At 46.0% G+C, this 17,997-nt stretch overlaps 1 protein-coding gene across 2 annotated transcripts in view; it reads right to left on the bottom strand.

Annotated features, from left to right (window-relative positions):
• Positions 1 to 11,659, bottom strand: part of SMPD3 (sphingomyelin phosphodiesterase 3) — a 228,625-nt gene extending 216,966 nt beyond the window's left edge. For both annotated transcript variants that reach the window (XM_006117573.3, XM_006117574.4), the window contains exon 1: positions 10,898 to 11,659. The gene's annotated coding sequence lies outside the window, so the exon portion shown is untranslated. The remainder of the gene's footprint in view (positions 1 to 10,897) is intronic.
• Positions 11,660 to 17,997: the final 6,338 nt, after the last annotated feature.

The following is a 17,997-nucleotide window of genomic DNA, read 5'->3' as shown; positions in this document are numbered from 1 at the left end:
GTCTAATTCTTGCCACTTTGTCTCTGAACAGCTGCATTAATCTCTCCAAGTAACTTCTAAAATATCAAGTTATCACATATTGTCACACGAATCATCTTTTAAGATACCCCATTCTACTGTGTGCTCATTATGGACCATTCCCTTTACCACTGATTGTCTGAGCTAGCTATAACTTGACCTTTTCCCAGAAACTATGACGACTGACTCATAGTTCATAGAAGTATTTTGTCATTTTTCTAGTGTGGCTGCTTCATGATCCCTCACATTCACACACACTCACTCTGTTTTATTCTTGATTATGCCTGAGAGTTTGGATCATCAGAAATATGCATAGTCTACTAAGAACTGCTGTGTCAGCCAGAGTGATCTGGTTGATGGTGTTGCACCATGTATCATGTAGTGAAGTTCCTAGATCTGGCTTATGTCAGATTAACCATTAGGTCTTCTTAATGGTTTAGGACCCTCCTGGTCAGGCAGGAAACAGGGCCGGGCTGGGTGAGGGAGGGGAAGTGAGCTCTCTCATAGCCCTGCTGGAGCCAGTGAGAAAGACAAGACAAAGTAGCCCCGTGTGGCTTAGAAGATGCTTCCTCTCACTCCCTGAGTGATAGAAGGGGAACAGAACGCAACAGGCAGCACTGATAGGAGTCGGGGCGGGGGGAGAGGTTTCAGCCCCTTCTGCCCTTCCTAAATGGTACTGGGGGAGGGGCAGCTCAGGCAGTCCTGGACCAGTGTGAGGCACACCACCAGTCAGCTCCTTTCATCTACCTGCTGCTTAGTACAGCAGCCTGCATGAGAGCTCCAGGATCCCAACTGGGAGTGTGCCCACCTCCTCCTGCAGCAGAGCACTCCAGCCAGCTCTCACTGTAACAGCACAGCCTTACTTTCACCTCTCATTTCATTACAAAAACTAAAAGCTGAATAATCCCGAAGTTAATCTTTTTTCGGTCCCAAATCAAACTAACTTCTTTCCCAAATGAAAATGTTGGGTAAGGATGGAAGGACTGTGATTTGAGAAGGGAATGAGAACAAAAGACAATTCCTGAGGACAGTTACACTTTTGTGGCCTTATTGACTTCAGACAAGGGTCTGAGGGTACGTCTACACTACAGCGCTAGTTCGAACTAACTTAGTTCGAATTAGTTAATTCGAACTAAGCTAGTTCGAACTAACGCGTCTAGAACTAAAAACTAGTTCGAACTAGCGTTTTGCTACTTCGAACTAGTAAGTCCACATTGAGTGGACTCTGAACAGGGCTTAAGGATGGCCGGAAGCAGTGCCGGCAGGGCATAAAAGGAGGACTTAGAGCATGGAGATGCTGTCTCAGGCTAGCCGAGGGCTGCGCTTAAAGGGTCCCGACCCCCACCCCGGACACACAGTTCTAAGGGGTGCCCCGCTTCCAAAGAAGTTCTGGCTTGGAGTGCCCTGAGTGCCCACACTGGGCACATCACACCACTCGGCCATCAGCCCGGCTGCACTTGCCGCAGGCTGCCATCTGGGGAGAGGGAGTAATTGGGGGGCTGCAGGAGAGCTTCCACCCCCAGAAGCCCGCAGAGCCAGCCCAGTCCTCCCCATCGGGGGCTCGTACCCCATTCCTCCCTCACCTCCTTCCACTTACCCTTCCCTAGCCCCTCTTCTTATTGATGTACAAAATAAAGATAACGTTTCTTCCAACATTGACTCTGTCTTTATTGAAAAAAACTGGGGGACACTGGGAAAAGGAGGTGGGAGAGGGGAAGAGAAAGGCTGGGAGAGGGGAGGGCAACTAACATGATCAGGGGTTGGGAACAGGTCCCAGATGAAGAAAGGCTACAGAGACTGGGACTGTTCAGCTTAGAAAAGAGGAGACGGAGAGGGGACAGGATAGAGGTCTCTAAAAGCAGGGGTTGGGTGGAGAGGGTGCATTCAGAAAAGTTCTTCCTGAGTTCCCATAAAGAAGGACTAGAGGACACCAAAGGAAAGGAATGGGTAGCAGGCTTGAAACTAGTAAGAGAAAGTTGTTGTTCTTGACAAAGCAAATAGTTAACCTGTGGAACTCCTTGCTGCAGGAGGCTGTGAAGGCTACAACTAGAACAGAGTTTAAAGGAAAGTGAGATAAAGTGATGGAGGTTGGGTCCATGGAGTCCTATTAGCCAGAGGGTAGGAGTGGTGTCCCTGCCTAAAGTTTGTGGAAGGCTGGAGAGGGATGGCACGAGACAAATGGCTTGGTCATTGTCTTCGGTCCATCCCCTCCAGGGTCCCTAGGGTTGGCCGCTGTGGGCAGACAGGCTACTGGGCTAGATGGACCTTTGGTCTGACCCAGGACGGCCATTGTAAGCTCAGGGCTCAGTGTCGGGGGTCTCAGTGGACCCCCTTGATTTTCATGCACACCTGCTCCTGGGTGGCCAGGCTGGCAGCTCTCCTGCCCTAGACGGCCACTTTCCTGTGCCTAGTGCGGAGATCGTGGACAAGGTCCACGATGTCCGCACTAGTCAGGAAGATGCCCGCCTCTTGCGGTCCAGGGCAAGCTCCCGGGAGCCGCCAGCCTGGTCCCGGCAAGAGGGGGTGGGCTGGGGGGCATCGGGTGGGTGGCTCTGTGCCGTGCCAGGTGCAGGGTCTGCTAGCTGGGTGCTGGCAGGCTTGCACCTGGCACGGGCACCGTAGCCAGCCCGTGCCCCTTTAAGGGGTCCGGGGCCGGGAGGGGGGCATAGAGTTTCCCTGGTGTTGGCCAGAGTGGCCACCAGGGAAACCTGGGGAGGGCTAGCCTCCCACTAGTTCGAACTAAAGGGCTACACAGCCCTTAGTTCGAACTAGCTAGTTCGAACTAGGCGTTAGTCCTCGTAAAATGAGGTTTACCTAGTTCGAACTAAGCGCTCCGCTAGTTCGATTCAAATTCGAACTAGCGGAGCGCTAGTGTAGCACCTATTAAAGTTAGTTCGAACTAACGTCCGTTAGTTCGAACTAACTTTGTAGTGTAGACATACCCTGAGAGAATAGATTTTTGCATAAGAACAGATTTAGGACCCTTCTGCTTTTTCACACCTGGATAAACAGAATCTCATTCACTTTTCTCCCCGGTGAAGGAGGGAGAAGCAAGATCTGTCTGCCATCTGCTTGATCCTTCATTCTACACCAGCCTAGTAAACAAATCTAATCCAAACCTAAGGGTTCTTTATGAAATGATGATTTTCAATTAAATCTTTTTGTTAAGCAGGGCAGAGAACAAAACAGGTGATAGCTCTATTTTGTCTTACTTGTTCAAAAGCTGAAAGTGCAGGGGACTGGACTAGATGACCTCTAGAAGTGCCTTCTATTTCTATGATTCTAAATGTGGAAGAGCTAATGAATGCAGAGGAAATGCATTTACTGCTGGCTACAGACATGACACTGTAGTGTAGTCGATCCCCCTGCCTCTTTAGCTCCCACATTAACTAAAAGCCACCTGGAGGTAGCCAGAATCCCCACACAGGGCCTAGGGTCTTATCAAACATCTGTGTCAGAGGTACCCAGATGAGCTCCCAGTTAGATTTTTACTAAAGAATTCCTTCAATTTCTTGGAATCATATTCTCAGATATAGATAGAAAAGATGACAAAGCTTATCTATTTGGAAATACCAAGTTATTACTGAATCCAATGTGACAGAATGTTTCCCAAAGGTTGAAACTGCATTACAGTTGTATTTGTCACTAATAATCACTAACTGCAGTGGAGAATGTTCCTTTTCTCTTCTAACAAGGGTCAAAAACATTCTCCAATCTACCACAACTCAAGAGCATCTCAGTGCTTTGTCCCTCTTGAGCACTGAGAATGCAATTGTCAAGTGTCTGAACTACAGATGACACCATTCATGACTTTGCCACAGCTAACGTGGGGAAAAATGATTGTAGTGAGAACAGAATAAATGTGCTAATTTTACATAAACATATATATAGATAAATGTTTGATGACTTTTTTGCAATATGTAATTCATACTTAGGCCTTTCCCTCCCACTAGTTTAGACCCCTCCTAACCTTCATTCAGCCCTGATCTAGCTCAATAATCAAATACAGTATATGAATTAGGGATGTAAAAGAATAGCTGATTAGTTGACTACTTGATAAACCTAGGTTTATTGTGTAGTCAAGTTGACTACTCGCATTCCTCCTCACCCTGCACTGCCTCTAATATAGAGGCAGCAAGAGGGGGAGCTGGTTTAAGAGGGGTCCTGGTGGCTTTTACTACATTTAAGAAACAGGTGCAGCATGTCCCAGGCCTACCCCGCGCCAGATCCCGGACCTACCCCTGCTGTGGCTCTGCAGTTTAAATGTGCGACATTTAAACTGCAGAGCCGCAGCAGCTCCTTATTGACTCATCGTGTACTCTATACAAATTGTATCAAGTACACGATTAGTCATTTACTTGCCACTTAACATCCTTAACACAAATCACTGGGCTGTCCCCACAGATGGCACCAAGTAAGGTTAAGGGGTGCACGCCTTCACATGTTGATAAAAAGTGAGAGCGAATGATGTGCTGGGCATTTTTTTTTCATCGTGGTGACATGGCTGAAGTAACATTGCTTTTGAATAAAATAAGCAACTGAAGAACGGCTAGATTTTTGCAATCATGACATTGGCAGAGCAGGTGCCAGCTCATGCCAAAGCTCCTAGGCCTCACTGAACTCTGACAAATTCATATTGATAAACAAATCTGACTCAGTATTTTAACAATTTAACACAAGCATTGAGTTATAAGAACGTGTTTAGCGCTTAGACTTTATGAAATATTTGTAAGTTCCTGCATGAATTAATGTCAGTTATAATACCTGTATCCAGTGTTCCTGCTAATCTGCACGCCTGCATGGCCACGCACAACAAATTTTAGGCCCTCGTGGCTTGCCTGAAGAGCCGTGCAGCAACTCTCACCACCACTCACATTCCTGCTGGACTGGAAGGTGAGTGGTGGTGGTGGCGGCGGCAGTCTGGCAGGGCCATATGATGGTGGGCAGGCCGCCTTGCCCCTGTTTAATCTGGCCGGAGCCAGGGCACAGTGAGGCTGTCCCTGCTGGGGCAGCCTCACCGGCTTTGGTTCCAGCTATGGTGGGCAGGATGCCATGGCCTGGCTGGCAAGGCCACGTAGCTGGGGGTGGCTATTCAAGGAGCCCCGGCCAGGGCTGGAGCCATATGGCTGGGGATGGCTGCTCTGGGGGCTCAGCCTGGGGCTGTAGCCACGTGGTTGGGAGCGGCTGCTCTGGGGGCTCTGGCCAGGGCTGGAGCAGCACTGTCCAGGTGGGCAATGATCAGCCAGCAGCCCTAGCCCCCTTATCCCAGGAGCTGGGGCAGTTGGCTTGTGCAGCACAGCCCTAGCTCTCTCTTTGCCTATGGTTCAAGGGAGCCCTTCCTCCCATAATAATTGCCGACTGACCAGCGATCTGGCAGCACTTAACTCCACTTTCTCCCCCCAGCAAGCAGCTTCCTGGGGGGCCGAGCAGCTCAATCCTGGTCCCACGTGCTGCAAAGAACTGCCAGAGGAATGGGCAGCCTAGCTCCAGCCTTCCCCCAGCGAGGAGCTACCACCTAGCCAACCTTCTCAGCACCCCATCCTGAGCTCCCCCTGAATCCTACACCCCCTGGCCTGAGCCTCCCCCTTACCGCCCACTCTTAGCCTAATTCCTGTGCCGCAGGGTCATGCACTTTGTTAATTATCCCTTGGTTTATTATTTTTTCTTGTATGAATACACACACACACACACACACACACACACACCCCCTAAATATACATACTTGTATGTGTGTTTTAGTAACTGGTGGGTGCCACACACGATGTCAATGTGGGTACACAAGACAAAAATCTTAGAGGGAACACTATCTGTATCCTATGTTACATATCTTAAGTGTTTGTTTTGTAACTACAAAACTGTTTAATCTAAAACTGTAAACCCTACCATAACTACCAAATGTGAAGTATTAGTTTACTACAAGAGGTGTAATTTCATGCCCAACAACACTAGACAAACCATTATGGAACATCAGTGTACAGACTTTTCTTACTTGCTCCCCCACACCTGTGAAGTGGAGACATGCACAAACCCATATCCCATCAGTTTAAAGTCTGAGGGAAGTAAACAAAAACCCCTGTCAAGAAAAATCATCACTATACTGCTTAGAATATCGAGGGGGCAACATAATTTGAGAGAGCATAAGCAAGGGACCCCCAAGATACTTATTTTGAGTTAGCCCTTAAGGACATACAGGGTTTGCATATCTAACAACTACTATTTTTAGTAAGATGTTAATTCTTTTTCTTAGTTAACAGATTTTTAGTTAGCCTATCCTGTACTAAACTATAAGCATTTACTCTTGGGGAATTCTGAACCAAAAAATACAAGTTTTGCATACACTACTTTAAAAGTCTAGGATATTTTGTGTGTCAAAATACAATATAATCACACAGTTTCAATTATTTTCAAAACACCTGTCAGCAAGTATGGATGTAACAATAAAAAAAAATTCCCTCAGGAACAGAATCTTAAAGAAACCTCTACAACAATCCCATTCTTACTTCTGTGTTACGTTTTTGTTGGGCACCTCAGTCCAGATGTATCACACACTCAATTTGGGCACATCCTGGGGAAAACTCTGCCCCTCCGGTCTTCTTGTTTTTTGGCTCTCCCTCCCATAGGGTTACCATATAAAGGTTTCTAAGCAGAAGATATTGCCAGGGAGGAGGAGCACTGGGAGCTTCGCTGGGACACCTGAGGGTGCTCAAAGGGATATTTGGGTGGGGGTACATGGATGTGTATGTACTGGAAGGATGCATGTAAGGAGTTGGAGGGGGCTGCATGGGGTCTCCCGGCTCAAATTCTCTCCACAAAGTCCAGTTGTAGGGCCAGACACCCACACCTCCTGAGTCCAGGGATTCAGAGGTAGAAACAGCCTGTTGTTGGTCAGACAGGGCTTGTATGACGTTTCCTGCACGTCCTTCATTCAGCTTATACTGGAACTGCAGCTGGTATAAGTGCTCCAACTCTCCCCTCACTCCCCACAGGCTATGCCCTCTCTTTGCGAGCCGGGGAGCCAAGCTATGCCAAGCCTAGTGGTTGTCAGAAGCTTGGCAGTACTAATTTTTCAGGGGAAAAAGTGAAATTCTGTACAGACCATTAATTCTGCATTTTACAGTGGCACAGAAAATGCCTAGGAGCAAACTATTATCTTTGGTCTTTGGAAACTGGGAGTAACCTGAATATTTGTTTTGATTTTTGGTGCTAGGGACACAAAGGCAGGCTTGCCTGGTTGGCAAGAGTGAATGGAGTGCCCAGCACGGGACTTTCTATGACTCCATCTTCAGGCTCTTATAGTGCTTGAAGAGTTTATACTTGGTTGGTGAAATCTAATTACATAACATCCAACGAGTTTTGGATTTTGACAATATGCTCTGAAACTGGCATTCAAGCTGTCTAAAGTAGCTCACAAGCATGAGAGCAACACTCTGACATCTCAAGTCAAATCACTTTATACCCAAGATTTGTTACTGAAAGCACATAAACCAATGCCTCTAGCCACCCCAACTCTACCTGTAAAAGGATCCAGGTTTATAATCAATATTTTAGAATCCAAAATTAAAGTGTTCTTGATTTAGGACCCATTCCCGCAAGTTTTTCTGAAAATACTGCTTACTACCCTGAATAGTCCCAATGAGATTTCTCCTATTAAAATCAATAAGGCCTCTCTCATAAGAATAAGCCCTGCACTCAGTAGTAAGTGACTTGTGAATTGAGCATTTAATTTCTCAAAAGGGAGAAATTAGATGAAAGAGATAAATTAGGTAATCAATAGGAACATTTACAGCAGGTAACAAAAAATGTCTAATTATAGTTAATGCAACATATACCACTACATTGAGGTGGACAGATGGTACAATATATGGAAATTAGCCTCTTCTCTTTCAGAACTGAATGCATTACATTCACTATACACAGCCAGCCTCCAGGAAGGTAAGGAACAGTAAAATCAGCTAGTAATACTAGCAATTGAGAAATACCGAATCACTGGTTTCCTATTTATAAGGATGTATAATATTAATCAAAACAGCTATTTCCTAGTTACATATTCTGATTAACTGTGATAAGTTAAATGGAAGCCATTATTTTAAAGATATTTCCCTGTGATTCTGGCACAATACATGTGTCAGGAAGAAAATCAGCTTTTACATAATGTAAGTCCAATAGAAATATTTCCATTACTTCTCTAGAGCAATATAAAGAGCTTTTTTAAATAAACATTTCCTTCCAGTGTCTGCAACTTGGCTTTCCTGCATCACGTTAGTTATTGCATAGGAACTGGTAAGGACTATTAACTGAAACAGAAGCTGCATTCAAGATGGAATTATCCAGACTGAAAGAAATATATGTAAACTGCATAAATAATGAATAAATAGTTGTGCAAAATATTTTTTGTTTTGATAAACCAGGAGCAACATAGGTAAGGAAGCTTATTTTTAAAATATCCTTGGCCCTATTAAGATAGCTTTAAGGATGCTTTGTGGTGCTGGAGCCAAAACAAAGTTGTTTTAAATATCCAGATAAGGAAAATCAAGATGGTAAAGAGCAAGTGGATCTGACTTTATGCTACCCTTAAATTCTTAGCATAGTACATTTTGGGGGGAAAGCATGTGCCCAGCACGTGTGTTGCTTAGCAGATCCTCAGCTATTTAACAGCCCCTCAGAGGCTATTCAGGAGTGAATTAGAGGAAGGATTTTAAAAGGCCCTAGCACCGCCTATAAAAATAGCCACTTTTGATCCAAAGGGGGTCTATTTGTAATTTGATCACTTTCTTTTAAATGAAACGTAAATAATGGCATTTCAATATTCAGATATGAATCAGTTTAGTCAGGGAGAAAACACTGCTACCAACATTATTAAATAAGCCAGGCCAGTTAAGAGTCAAATGTCAGCTCTCTTATTCTGCTCCCTTTAAATGAACCCATATGAGAAAATTCAGCAGCATGATGACAATTGTAAATGAGTAATCACAGTCCTCAAAGTTTCTCCAATGACTTATGTAAAAAGTTTATTGGAAGAGGTGCCAAGAATCTAATGATTTCACCTAAAATAAGGTGTACAGCTAAATGTACCCCTTTGAATCTTACATTTACTAGCAATTTTTTAAAAAACTCTACCTGATTTTAAAAGCATATCACACAAAAGGAGCTTGAGCTCTGTATCCTAAAGACTGTCACAGAAGTCATAAGTTTTAGGTGTGCAAGCAATATATTATAGTATAGAGCCCAAAATGTTCCATTAATTGTGTGTGCATATAACATACCAACATATATATACACACACACACCAAAAACTCTTTTATAGTTCATTTGCACAGTGGGTTTAGAAAGAAAGAAAAATATTTTAAAATGGTGTCAGTGTGTAATGGCTCAATTGGGATTACTATGAAGTTTGATTGACTAATCTTTCTGCATGATAAAAAAGAAGCCCACTTCAATTAGCTTTGCTCTGCTAAGTTACTACTGAACCCAATTACACAAACCCTATGCACTTGAGCCTTATGTGCTCAAGCCTGCATTAGACAATGTGCACTAATAAACCAAACAAAAATCCTTTCTTTTAGAAATGCAAATTATTACAGCAACACCTATGTGGATATTAAACTCACAAGTGCATCAAAAATGGCTGACATTCAGTCAATAATGAGAAGAAACAGCAAAAATCTTTACCCTGAGATATGCTGCCTTTAATAAGATAACTACAACCAGGCACATCTGTTTGCCTTGAAAGTAAGCAGAACTGCACTACTATTCCCAATAACTGTTTATATGATTGTTTCTGGATCAAAAAAGTAATACAAAATAAATCTACTTTACATGCAAAATCCCTTCTTGCTATAACCTGGAAGTAGAAAATGAGTATAGGTTGTATGTCAGCATATTAATTGAACTGCATTGTGTGTTCTCAAACTAAGCAATGCATTCCTGTCAGTTTTGTATCTTTCCCCTGCTGGAGTCAACACAAAAGGATACTTGCATGCTTTTTCTCTTGCTGGAAGAACAATCCTGCATTAAACTTCATTCTCATTAGTCACACCAGAAATAAGCACTTCACTGGGCCAACCTCTAATCCTCAATGCTAACAAATAAGCAGATCCTCAATCTACTACACCTACTATGGCTTGTCTGGGGTAAAGCATATGATTTTTTAATAGTTTATAAGCCACTGGCCTTTTGAAGGTAAAAGCCACTGTACAAAGAAACAGATAAAACCACATCATGCTTTATTATGTATGTTCAATATTCAAATTTGACTCCTTTCTGCCACCCAATTCCTTCTTAGGAAGCCTGAAGTATCAGGCATAGAAGCACAATGGCAGCAGAATAAATTCATCAAGTAGGTAACATTTGACCTTAAATACAGGGATTTCTTCCTCCTCTTTCTGATGTATATTCATAGGCGCTACATACCCCTGCCCACTTACTTCAATCATTTGATGTAGCTAGTAACCACGAAAAGAATGAATTGGAAAGGACTGCAGTAGGCAAAAATCATACAATCAATGCTGATAACGGGGGTACACAAGGAAACCATTTTGCAGCCTTAACGGCAGCATTAGCTTGTAGCGATTGCTAGATCACACATGCTACATTTCCCCTACACGCTGCAGAACCTGTAACGCCCCGTTCGCTGCACACATGAGGATTCGCAGGGGCAACGAGGGGCACAGGTTTGGATTCAGCCTTTCCGTCCGCCCCTCCGGGAGGTTAAAATAATGTAACTGCTTTATCCCACATGGCGCGTGCAGCCTGGCTCCCAGCGGCGCACTGCAAAGTGCTCCCCTCAGAGACCCCAGGCTTCTGTCTCGGTCCCACGGCATCATTGCAACGCCCCGCGGGCCGGAGCCGCGCACCCCCGGACGCGAGGTGCAGGGTTTACCTGGCGTGCCCCCCGAACAGCGAGGGGGGCGCTGAGGCTGCGGCATCCAACCCTCCAGGGCTGCCGGAGTCATTCACCGTGCCCGGCGGCGGTTGAGACTAATCCCATCGCAGCCCGAGCCGGCGCCGAGGGGAAAGGGCAGCAGCAGCCGGAGCCTCCCCCAGCGAGCGAGAGACTCAGCACCCGGGCGCTGAACAGCTCCACACAGACCCAGGGGCGGAGCCCGCCTCGGAGCGCGCAGCCAATCCGCTCGCGCTGCCGCCGGCCCCTGCCCCGCCCCCTGGGCCTCGGCGAGCGGCGCTGCCTCCGGAGCCGAGCTTAGCGAGGAACGGCGCCGCCGGAGCTGCGGCTGGCGGATGGATTCGGGCACGGCCACGCTCCCTCCCGCCTCATTCCGCCCACGGGGAGCCCGCCTTGAGGAAGGAACTACATCACCCAGCGGCCCCCGCGGCGGATCCCTCTGCCCGCTGGGATTTGGAGTCCTTGGAGCCGGGAAAGCGGCGTTCAGCTCCGCTCACTGGCCCAGGGATAGGTTCGGCATGAGGCAGGCGGAACAAGCGGGGGGGGTCGCTGGCAGACCTGAGCCAGGCCTACATTTCCTAGCATGCGCTGAGGCGGAGGAAGCCCGACCACCGCGCCTGTACAACTGCAGGCGCAGAGGGCGCCAAGCTGGCGGCTCGTGCGTGGGAGCAGGCCACGCCCCCAAGCACAGCTAGTCCGGCTCGTGCCTGGGGCCGCGGAGTGGAGCCGCCTGCAGGTCCAGAGCGGGCCGCGCCTCCCCTGCCTGCTGCCTCCTCGGCGGGCCAGCGCTCAGGGCGGGCAGCAGGTGGGCCATAGAGGAGCCCCTCCCAGCCCCCCGCGGGGTCCAGTCTTCGCTTTCTGATGTGGGGACGGGGGAAAGCCGGAAGTTGTAGTTCTCGCAGGGAGAGCTGAAAAGGTGCGAGCCCCCCCCCCAAAGCTCGGAAGGCAAATCAGTCGGGCTTTGGCGTGGGGCTGGTCATCCCGCCTTATCCATCCACAGCTGTGTCTAGACTGGCACTTTTTCCGCAAAAGCACCTGCTTTTCTGGAAAAACTTGCCAGCTGTCTACAGTGGCTGCTTGAATTTCCGCAAGAGCACTGACGATCTCATGTAAGAAATCAGTGCTTCTTGCGGAAATACTGTGCTGCTCCTGTTCGGGCAAAAGTCCTCTTGTGCAAAAGCTTTTGCGCAAAAGGGCCAGTGTAGACAGCTCAGGTTTGTTTTGCGCAAAACCGCATCTAGATTGGCACGGACGCTTTTCTGCAAAAAGTGCTTTTGCGGAAAAGTGTCTGTGCCAATCTAGACACTCTTTTCCGCAAATGCTTTTAATGGAAAACTTTTCCGTTAAAAGCATTTGCGGAAAATCATGCATGTTTCTGAGAGCGTCTGCAAACTTCACAGTTTTTAGGGAAACATGGCCCAGGCCGAATTGTACTGGCTTGCAGACAGATATCACCACACTACTTCTTGGCCATTCTACCGGGAGGGTTCGCAGCTGCTGAAAGCGAGGTAGACTTGACGTTAGGAAGAGAACCCAGCAGTCCTGACTTGCAGACATACACATTGTACCCAACAGACTGAAAAAACGGAAAGGGGTGCTTGGTAGATACAGTTGAACAGCGCTCATGCAGAAAGAATTCAGAATTAAATCAAGCTACAGGAGGGAGGGAGGAGGCAAGGATTGCTTTTAAGATGTTTTTTGTAAGTGTCACAATCCTCCAATATTGGCCAAAATCTATTGAAATGTAGTGAACTTATGTATTTCATCTCTTTGAACCTTAACTTTAGTAAGTTTCAACATGAATATAACAAGCTTTTTAGATGTTAAAATTAGTTTGTTTAAAATTTAACTTAATTGTTCAGAAGAAGCACCTGCAAATTATATTTTAGGTTGATGTGCACATCCCTGGTAGGGTGCCTCTAAATTGCCTGACACTCACATTGTCCTTATTTTTTTTTTCCAGGACCAAAAGAAGTTTTTCCAGTATTAATACTGAAAAAAATTAAGATGCAGGAGATTATAGGATTGGTGCACTGAATAAGGCAACTTGTTTTCACTCTATTTTCTCAGGTGCAGAAACTTTGTTTGGGCCTCCATATCCTCTGCATAGACTACTCTGACAAACAGGGTGGCTATGTCTAGACTGGCATGATTTTCCGCAAATGCTTTTAACGGAAAAGTTTTCTGTTAAAAGCATTTGCGGAAAAGAGTGTCTAGAGTGGCACGGACACTTTTCTGCAAAAGCACTTTTTGTGGAAAAGCGTCCGTGCCAATTTAGACGTGCTTTTTCGCAAAAAAGCCCCGATCGCGAAAATGTCTGTGCTGTTTCCTGCAGCTCCTATTGGCTGGGAATGGTGAACCACAGCTGGCAAACTGGGTTCAGCCTTTAAGTGGTTTATTGCACACTCCTGTTTTAGAGGCTAAATCATAAATGCATACTACACTATTGCAGGTGGTACATGCACACCTACTTGCAAACTGTTCTGATCAATTCTCAACTTACTTAGCATGAGTGCCTCTATCTCAGCTGTGGCATACTCTTAAAAATCAGCAAGCTGGTCCTGACACAAATCTTGTCAATTTCACTCCATTGTTCTGAGCAGGAGCAAAAGAGGAAAATGAGATTTGCTGCCATTGTTGCTGGATTGAGCTGGGTCAGAAGCAGATAGAAGAAATTGCTTATTTTTCTTTATATGTGATTGTCTCTTGAGCTCATCTTCACTTTGGTTCAAGAGAAGATCATACAGTAAACAGCATTAAAAGTGGGACAGAATCTACCTTACAGAATCTACTTGAAATTCCAGTATTTATTTCAATTGGAATAAAAAAAATGCTGTTCTAGCCTTGCTTAATTCATATTATCAAAACTGCATAATGTTGAAAAGCTTCTACATTCTTGTGCTTTCAAGAAAGCAAAATTATCTGGACTAAATGAGTCCTTTACCAATTGATCAGACAAAGTATTGGAAAACATTGTATACATCTCCAATAGGAGAATTTAAGAACATAATGGAGCAGGGGTTACAGGAGTACAGGAAAATAACATATTCCCATAAACCTTTCTGGAATTTAGGTCATGAGCTAAATGTCATTTATATCAATTAGAGTCTTTTCATTGACTTCAGTGGGTTTGGGGTCCAGCCCTTAATCCTTTGGTTTGGGCACTGAGGGTCCTTTAGGTCCCTTTTTCAGCTGAAGATCCCTGCTGCAGTTGTAGGACTACTCCACTTTAGAAAGAACAACAAACCAGGATGTTCAAGGACTGTATCCAAAACATAGGCAACTTAAGGTTCATTCATTCAGCAATAATGTTCCTATAGTCCTCCAATTAAAGAGATTGGTGAAAACAGCCATTATATGTTACCCATAGGAGAGACTTTGGTTCATCCAGAAGCATGCCTAAACCTCGAAAACCCCAGAGTGCTCCAAAATAGCACTGAACTGCAAATACATTTTGAGCACAGTTATGGAAGAACAAGCATCACTTAGATTCCAAATTTCTTTAAAAAAAAATAGGAACAGCTCTGAACATGGAATGAGGTCAGCTCAGGCTGAACATGCAACATGGGCTTGTATATGGGTTGTTAGAGCTCATCATGATTCAGCTCCTTCTGAAAGTGGAATGGCCTTATCAGATCAAATCTGAAGTGATTTAATGTCTTCAAGGCAATATTCAAGCATTTAAATGAGGCCCAGTAACTGAATTCATACATCCTAGCTGTTGCTGACAACAGTTCTGCTTATCCTGCAAGTCAGTTACTGTCCTTTTGCCATAGTTCTTGTTTAGGAAACGTAGGAAATGAGCTTCTTGCACAAGAATTCTTTTGCGGAAGAGTTCTTGTGCAAAAACTCCTCCAGAAGAGAGCATTTACGCTGGTATGTGCTTTTGCACAAGAGCATCCATGCCAGTGTAGATGCTCTCTTGCTCAAGAAAGCTCTGATGGTCAAAGCATCGGGCTTTCTGGCGCAAGAAATTCATGTTGCCTGTCTACACTGGCCTCTTGCACAAGAACAGTTGCGCAAGAGGGCTTATTCCTGAGCGGGAGCATCATAGTTCTTGCGCAAGAAGCACTGATTTCACACATTAGAACGTCAGTGTTCTTGCGCAAGAACTCCCCGCCAGTGTAGACAGGTAGAATGTTTTTGCGCAAAAGTGGCTGCTTTGGCTCAAGATCACGCCAATGTAGACACAGCCTCAGAGTAGGGAGAAGAAATAACTCCCATCTCTATGCTAGCAGCCCACCTGCTCCTCCCCTCATAGAGAAGAGAGGAAAGGTATTAGTGTTGTCTGTTAATGGTAATTTAATGTGCTGCTTGTTTTCCTTTTGTTATGCACCCAAATGCTTTGTTTATGGGCATAAAAACACTAAAAGAACGAGGCCAGAAAGTCTTTAATCATTCTATGTAATCACTCCCCAGGTCTGCTCCTTAGCATTTGCTTTTGTTAAATGAGAGAACTACAGCTGCAGTGACTCATCCTCAGTACCTCTGTTCTCTGAGCCTCCATCAATTACAGCCAGAGCAATGTTGCACTTCAGTTAGCTTGCCAACCAAGAGACTGAGAAACACTGGTTGACAACAAATTAAAATATAGGAAGATCCCTTTTGTTAGAAAAGGGGGTTGCAGGATATACAATATCTTAAAAGGAAAGTAAATTAAGGATGTCAGCATATAGTCCACTACATGATTAATTGATAAGCCTTGGCTTATCGGTAAATCTTGTGACTATATGCATTCTCCCCCTTGCTGCCTCTGTATCAACAAGCAGGAGCCAGTGCCCATGAGGAGCTGGATTTAAGCAGGCTCTCCATGAGCACCAGAACCCTCCCCCACTGCAGATACAGAACTAGCAGCACAGGGTGGCAGGGGATTACTTGGGAATGGGGATGGGAGTGCACTGGCTACCGGCCCTGCCTCCGGGGACTATCAAATAGCTATGTAACCAATAAGATTTCATGCAGTTACACGACTATTCAATTATACTATATCTGACATCCCTAAAATAAATATTGTGTCAAATAATATAGCCAAAAAGGATGTTACATGTGGAATGAGAGCCTTACTTGAACTTTATTTTTAGTGTTCAGATGTGCAATATTAACAATATTTGAATATTTAATTCTCCAGAAACTGTAAGTAAAAGTCAATCACAGAGACCTGAGATGTAGTGTGTACTCATACAAATAAAGTAAAGCCTCTGATCAGATGTCGGAGGAAACACTGAAAAGATTTCACAGTTTGGATAATCTAGGTCAGTGGTCTCCAGCCTTTTTACACCCAAGATCACTTTTTAGATGACAGAACAAGCCAAGATCTACTGCCCCGCCACTTCCTTGAAGCCCCGCCCTCTCTGTTCTCTCCATCACTTGCTATCCCCACCACCAATTCTTCTGTAGAAAAAAGAATTTCCAACATTTGGCCTGTCTAGACTTGACCAAATGTCAGAAAAAACCCTTCCTTTGGAAGCCCCCTTATTCCTCATGGGAAGAGGAATATAGGGATGACCGAAAAATCATGTTTGCTCTTCCACTAAAAGAAGTGAAAGAACAAACACATCCCTGGATGCAGAAGAGTTTTTCTGGGGGTATCTCTAGAATCCTGAAAAACTCCTGCAGTCTAAACATACCCTCGTTGGGTTAAGACAGGATGTGTAGGCTCCAGGGTGGGAATGAGGGATTTGGGTGGGGAAAAGGGGTGAGAGGTGCAAGCTCTGGGAGGAAATCTGGATGCAGGAGGAAGTGGATAAGAGAACGCTGGCTTGGGGAGGGAGTTCCAGGCCAGGCAGTGGTGGGGTCAGATGTAGGGTTAGGATACTAAGCAAGCCACAGACTTCTGGATGTGAGGGTTCAGGAATTTGGGGTATGTGAGGTGCAGAGGGTTCCAGTATATGATAGGCTGAGATCTAGGGCCCGGGGGAAAGGGGAGTGCAGGAGTGTCATGATGCTGTGGCCAGATGGGGGTTTGGCCCCAATTGGGGGTTTGTTGGCCAGGCTTCATTTTCAAATAAAATACTATGTCAAACACAAAAAGTTTCTGCATTGTCTTTATTTCTGAGAAGGGCAGGGACCCTGTATGGACAGGGTGCTAGTGGGGACCAGCTGGGGACGGGAGAGGGGACAGGGTGCAGGGAAGGCAGGGAACAGGATGCCAGTGGGGACAGGTTTCTGAGGCGGGGAGGGGGGAGAGGGACCAGGGAGCTGGGAAGAGGGGACAGAGAGTCCCTTGCCATTGCCTCCTCCCAGGATTCTCCCCCCCCACCCTCTCCAGGGAAGTCGGCGCATGCCTCCCGCAGCACAGCCAGAGCCCCACGGGTGCCTGCCCCAGGGCCAACCCCCCCTCCCGCAGCACAGCCCGGCCTGGCCAACCTCCTCCTCCCCCTCCCCCGCAGTGCGGCCAAACCCCTGTGGCAAACCCCGGGGCCGACCCCCACTCCTGCAGCGCAGGGAAATCCCTGTGCTCGACTCACTGCTCCGGCACCAGCAATGCAGGGAAGCCGCCGCACTCCTCCTCCAGGGCCACCGCCCGCTCCCCCAGCACGCAACAGAGCTGTGGGAAGGGAGCAGCCCGTGCACTTCCGGAACCCCTGGAAGTTACACGGGGTTCAGACAGGACTTCCGTGCACCCCGCAGGAAGCCGGCACTACACTAGAGGTAGGTAGTGGGGCTTCTTGGGGGTGGGGAGGAAAATGGAGGTGCCTGAACGCCTCACGATCAACTGGTCAAGGCCTCGCGATCAACGAGTTGGTGACCCGGGGTCTAGGTTTTCTGGGTGTTTATCTTGTGGCTATTCCCTCCACATGTTATTTTATATGGCTTGGCAAATTTATATATATGTATTGTGGGTGAAGAACAGATTCAAACCTTGGCTATCAACAGGAACTTTGTTTTAAAAATTATTTTAATATTTGTACAGTCCTTCAGGCTAGAAATAAGAGTATTATGCCATTGGAAGGAGATAAATCACTATGACCCCATGTTTTAGTATAGAAAATTTTAAGTCTGTTTTAGAAAACAGCTTGGCTCTGCCTTCAAGTAATTCAGCATTTGAGAGTAAAAAAATTCTTAAAAGTGGTTTTAAT

This window comes from Pelodiscus sinensis, chromosome 12 (assembly GCF_052426305.1).
Source record: "Pelodiscus sinensis isolate ZL-2025 chromosome 12, ASM5242630v1, whole genome shotgun sequence".
In the NCBI taxonomy this organism is placed as follows: Eukaryota; Metazoa; Chordata; order Testudines; family Trionychidae; genus Pelodiscus; species Pelodiscus sinensis.
The sequence above is the reverse complement of the archived record's forward strand: the minus strand, read 5'-3'. Positions and strand labels throughout refer to the sequence as shown.